The sequence below is a fragment of the Elaeis guineensis genome, chromosome 8 (assembly GCF_000442705.2).
Source record: "Elaeis guineensis isolate ETL-2024a chromosome 8, EG11, whole genome shotgun sequence".
NCBI classification, from domain to species: domain Eukaryota; kingdom Viridiplantae; phylum Streptophyta; class Magnoliopsida; order Arecales; family Arecaceae; genus Elaeis; species Elaeis guineensis.
In genome coordinates this window covers 123,649,572-123,655,668 of record NC_026000.2, presented here as the reverse complement: position 1 = coordinate 123,655,668, position 6,097 = coordinate 123,649,572, and positions in this window count along the sequence as shown.

Genomic DNA, 6,097 nt, shown 5'->3' with positions numbered 1-6,097 from the left:
TGACTTATGAACTATTTGTTTTGTTATAGACAGTTGGATAATGAGTTTGTTTGCTTTTAGTTAGAGGTGAATTGTTTGCTTTTGTTAGAGATATGGTCTCTTGGTGCTTTTAGTTGGAAATACCATCTCTTTGGTTATCTGGATAATTTATATTTTGGATTATAAATTTTGTGTATGGATTCATCTTGATTATGAATTGTATGTGAGTTCATATTTCAATTGTTAAATGATTTGTTGATTGAAAATAGATGATTTACTTGGTATTTAAATATATACCATGAAATGTAATATTTTATATAGGTTATGATCCATCAATGAAGCAAACTTTGGCTATCATCCTTGTCGCAAAATGTTCCATGTTGCCAAAAATCTTCGTTCATTCTACGATGTTGGAAAAATATTGTACAATCAATCATATTTCGCAACGTTTGTCAAACGTCACAAAAGATATTTATTCCACGATGTTAATAAAATATCGCTCAATCAATCATATTTCGTGATGTTTGTCAAACATCCTGTTGGTGCAAAAATTCGCCTACGTCGGAGAAGCTGGAGTCGAGGGAGTCGCGGTCACCGTCGAGATCTGCAAAAGAAGTCTAAACCGGAGGTGGGGTTGCTTCGGCAAGACCCTCCGATGCTCAAGTCAGTTCTCTACCTCAACAAGAATTGAGTGCTCGAACGAAAATTTTAGCAGAGTTTTGGGATAGAAAATAGAGCTTAGAGAATAACGTATCTGGAGCCCCTTTTTATAGGTGGAGGGGGCAGCAGACTGATAGCGATATCTGTAATCGTCTGGCAGTGGGCTGCCCAGGGTCAGGCGGAGTTTGTTGCGAAGAGTAGTGGAGTGGGATCGTGGCTACCGTCGGGACGTGCCATGTGGAGTCTGTTGCGGGTAGTGGAACGACGTCCGTTGTCGCGACTTGCCAGAGGGTGGGAGGAATCGCGCGGTATCCGTCGCAGGGAGTGGAGCAGAATCGTGGTCATTACGGCGATCTGCCAGGGAGTGATGGAGCCGTGCGGAATCCATCGCAGGAAGTGGAGCAGTATCGTGGCCGTTACTGCGGCCAGCCAGGGAGTGATGGAGCCGTGCGGAATCCATCGCAGGAAGTGGAGCAGAGTCGTGACTGTTGCTGTGGCCTGCCAATGGGTCCAGGCCTGTCGGTCGAAGTTCGGCTGGAGTGTCTGGTGGAGAGAGGTGGCTAGCCACCCGTCTGAGAGAAACTCGGAGTTCGACTCCCGTAGGAGTCCGGACGAAGTCTTCCTTCAGTCGAAGTCGGGGACGAAGCCCGGCTCCCGTAGGAGTCCGGACGGAGTCCACCTGCAATTGGCATCGGGGGCGAAGTCCGACTTCCGTAGGAGTCCGGATGAAGTCTTCTTGCAGTCGGAGTTGGGGACGAGACCTGGTTCCCGTAGGAGTCCGGGCAGAGTCTTCCTGCACTTAAAGTCAGGTGCGAAGTCCGGCTCCCGTAGGAGTCCGGATGAAGTTTACCAGCAGTCAAAGTCGGGGACGAAGCCCGGCTCCCGTAGGAGTCCGGGCGGAGTCCACCTACAATTGGCGTCGAGGACGAAGTCCGGCTCCCGTAGGAGCCCGGACGAAGTCTGCAGGTGAAGTCGTGGGCGGAGTCCGGCTTCCGTAGGAGTCCGGGCGAAGTCTACCTGCAATTAAAGTCAGGGGCGAAGTCCGGCTCCCGTAGGAGTCCGGACGAAGTTTACCAGCGATCGAAGTCGGGGACGAAGCCCGACTCCCGTAGGAGTCCGGACGTAGTCTGCAAGTGAAGTCGTGGGTGGAGTCCGGCTCATGTAGGAGTCTGGGCGAAGTCTACCTGCAATTAAAGTCAGGGGCGAAGTCCGGCTCCCGTAGGAGTCCGGGCGAAGTCTACCTGCAATTAAAGTCAGGGGCGAAGTCCGACTCCCGTAGGAGTCCGGACGAAGTTTACCAGCGGCCGAAGTCGGAGATGAAGCCCGGCTCCCGTAGGAGTCCGGACGCAGTCTGCAGTGAAGTCGTGGGCGGAGTCCGGCTCCTGTAGGAGTCCGGGCGAAGTCTACCTGCAATTAAAGTCAGGGGCGAAGTCCGGCTCCCGTAGGAGTCCAGACGAAGTTTACCAGCGGTCGAAGTCGGGGATGAAGCCCGGCTCCCGTAGGAGTCCGGGCGGAGTCTTCCCGTGGCCGGAGTCGGAGACGAGATCTGGCTCCCGCAGGAGTTCGGACGGAGTCTGCTTGAAGTAGAAGCCGGGGATGAAGTCTGACTCCCGTAGGAGTCCGGACGCAGTTCACTTGCGATTGGCGTCGGGGGCGAAGTCCGGCTCCCGTAGGAGTCCGGATGGAGTCTTCCTGCAGCCGGAGTTGCGGACGAGGTCCGGCTCCCGTAGGAGTCCGGACGTCGCGAAGAATTCGATCGACGCTGGCGGGGTCCTGTCCGTCGGCAAAACTTGGGAGTGTGGCGGAGGCTCGGCCGCCTAGGAGGTTTGAAGAGACATTGTCGGAGGTCGAAAGTCAGTTGGATCCCCGGAGGGTCACTCCCGTCACGAACTTCGACTGGGGGGTATTTTATACCCAACACTAGTCCCCCTACTTTCGAGTTCGAATTTCGAATGAAGAAAGTACAGAGAAATTTTTGCAGCCGAAATTGTCCCCTTGAATCCTGTGCACGATCGCCCTCAGATATTTTGGCATTAAATGCGCGCGTGCTGGAGTCTTTTCGAATCGGGACGATTCGAAGGGATCTTTCAGAATTTTCGCTGGTACGTTGGCCCAAGTATGGCATAATAATGGCTCCGTCAGCTGTCAGCCGCTTTTAGCCGCCTGCCGTGGCGAGTGGGACACGTGTCGAGCGGGATACGTGTCGAGCGCGGGTCTGCCTAGGGGGATTCGCGATCATTATGGCACCGTATCCCAGGGTCTATTTAAACCCGCCCTTCCGCCTGAAAGTTCTATCGGTGTCCGCCTTTTCTTCGAGAGCCCTGACCCTTCTTGGCGTCTTCTTTGGCCCTAGGCATCCTTCGAGTCATCCCTGTCCTCGCCCCTCTGCATCCTTCATAGCGATCTAGGTTAGTCCCGGAACCTTCGTTTCTCTTCTTGCCATTTAGGGGCCTTTTCTCCCCCATTTTCTTCTATCGCATTCCTCTGATTTGGTCTCCCGTAACCCCTCGTCCCTTGTCCCGCCTGATTTCTTCGGGATCTTTAGGGTCTTCGTTTGAAATCATTCGAAATATCTTCTGGCACCTCCGCCTCTAGCGGTTCCGGGAGTTCTTCCGCCTCAGCCCCCAAGGACCCCCACTCTGTAGACGAACCCACATCTGGGGTTGGGCTTCGCTCGATTTTTGCGTCGGGTGCCATTCCCTACTTCCTGACTCCGGATGAACTTCTACTGATAAGGGTTCAGTATGGAGTTCCTCCGGAGTACGACCTGGAGCTTCCTGGCCCCTCCGACCGGGCTAGCACTCCCCCACCCGATCATTTCTACCTGTATCAGGAGGCTTTCCGTGCCAGACTCTGACTTCCGCTTCCGCCCTTTGTCGTCGCCCTTTTCTGCTTCTTAGATATCTCTTTAGCTTCAGTTGCTCCGAATTCCTTTAGGTTTTTGATAGGGTTCCTCTCCCTTTGCCACGTAGTCAAAGTTCAGCCATCCCTTTCTTTGTTTAGGCATTTTTACACCTTCAAGCGTCACCCTTCGGCGAAGGACTGGTGGTATTTCTCCCTCCAGTTTGGCAAGAAGGGATTGCTGAAAGGTGCTCCCTCTTCAATCCATAACTGAAAGGAGAAATACCTCTTCGTCCACTGCCCGACTTTGAGGCTGGGCCTGCCCCCTTAGGGCTCTCTGAGGGACTCTGTCCGTCGGGCTCCCAGCCTGGGGGAGGATGACCTTCAGGCCGTCCGAAAGTTTTTTGACTATTCCGCTCCTTCCCTTCCCAACCTTCTGAAGGAGCAATTTTTGTTCAACATCGGCTTGAGCCCCCAGGATCCTGCGAGTATTCTATCTTTTCTTTTCTCTTCTTTTCTTCCATCCTTCTTCTTTTTCTTTTCTTTTCTTTTTTTTTTTTTTTGCATGTCACTTCTTCCTTTTTCACCCCATTGCTGATTTTTGATTTTTTTTTTTTCAGGAATGGACGCCGAAGCAGCACGGATGCTCGCCAGGGGCCTCAAGGCCCACAAAAGAAAAGGTGCCTCGACCTCCGGACCAGCGAAGAAGGCCAGAGTGGAGGAGACGAGCTCGGCCGTGCCTGTCCAGGTGGCCCCCGCAGTCGACGTTCCTTCGGACGTCGAACCATCGGCTCCCCGGGCCTCTTCAAGGAGTCCCCCCACTGGGGCTCTCGTTCGGGGGTCCGTTCCACGGAGGCACCCGTAGTCGAGAGGGGGAGGAGAAGAAAGTCGGTGGCCCGCAGGGTGAGTAGCCATCGAGTTGCCATGGAAGAGTCCCTTGGTTTCGAAGAAGAGCTGGAGAATCCCTTCAATTACAGAGACTTGATCAAGCGGTTGATCGACGGCTGCATTCTGCCTGAAGTCGTCGAGAGGATTGATCGCGTCGATCCTGAACAGTGGGTTTGGGACTCTCTAGGGTCCTTTCTCGAGGTAAACAAATCTTCATTTAATTGGCTTACCGACCCTTGTTCTGATCCCCTAGCCATCCTTGCAGATTAGGCACTAGCTCCTTGCCAATATCGAGGCGACGAACCGGGCGAGGAGGGATGCCATCCAGGCAGAGGAGCATCGTCGGGTTGGAATCGCCCGTCTCGAAGAGAAGGCAGCCGAGGTAGTCGCCCTCTAAGAGGTCCTGGAGAGAGAAAAACAGGCTCGGGAGGAAGAGAAGCAGACCTCGGAGGAGACGGTAAGAAAGGCGGAGGCCGAGGTTGCCAATTTGGCGGAGCAGATCCCGGTCCTGGTCTCGAAGGCCAGGATTCTTGCGGTGGAGGAGTTCAAGGCCTCTGCGGAGATGAGGGACCTGAACGTCAGATTCGGCCAAGAAGCATTCATCAAGGGGTTCGAGCTCTGCCAGGAGAAGGTGGCCAGAAAATTTCCCGAGCTCGATCTCAGCTTCTTGGGCGAGGAGTCTAAAGATGAAGCCGGTCTCTCTCCTGCTGCTACTGCTGCCGCAGCCCCCCTTCCAGGGACACCGAGCTCTCCAACTCCTACAGCAGAGGTCTGAGACCTCCGACCTTGTATTTTTTTTTTACTGCAATTTTTCTTTTCCTTTTTGTCTTTGAGAAACATTCAATCAATAAAGTTGAATTTCTCGTCGTGGATGGCTTCTCCTTTCTTCCTTCCTTCTTTTTGTTTTTCTTTCTGCAATGAGACGCGCCTTGATGCTTTTGTCTCCCGATGGCAGTGTCCTGTCGAAGCGCTTTCCCTGCCCCAGGGGATCCCGCTGAAGTCCACGATCCAGCGGCTGAAGAAGAAAGTTCTTTATTTGACAAAAAGATCGAAGAAGATGGAAGGCGAGCTCCGCAGGTTGAGGGAGGGTCACTCCGAAGCCATCGCGGAGGCCGTCCACTTCCGAAGTCTCCACATGAAGGGGATCATGGAGTACAGCCGGAGGAAGGCAAACTTCGAGAAGGAGCTCGAAGAACATAAGAAGCACGCCAGCGATCAAATTTGGGCCCAAGCTGCCAAGATCAGTTCTCTCAGGGTGGAACTGTCAGCTACGCAGGAGAGGATTGGCCAGCTGGAGGAAAGTTCATCTCGGCTTTTGGCTCGGGCCGACAGCGACCGAGAGTGGTCGAAGAAGGTCTCCGACCTCCAGCAGCGGCTCCAAGATGTCGAGGCGAGCTACGACGCATACCGAATCGGCTAGCGCAAGCAGGTGGATGAATACAAAGGAAGGCTCATGGTGGCGACCGACGAAGTTGTCCGTCTTCAAGGGCAGCTGGCTGGCAGGGCTCAGCTCGCTTCCGCTCGGGATTCCAGCGAACTCCAATCCCTGAGAAGAACCGCAGAAGAGCTTTCTATCGCCCTTGGGGGGAGGACAGCCGAGCTGCAGCAATTGAAGATCCAGCTGGCATGTGAGCAGCAGGCCATCAAGGACGCGGAGGCGGAATCTGAGGTCCTGAGAAAGAGGCATCGAGAGGCAGAGAATCGAAAGCCAGCGACTCCGTCGGGTGTT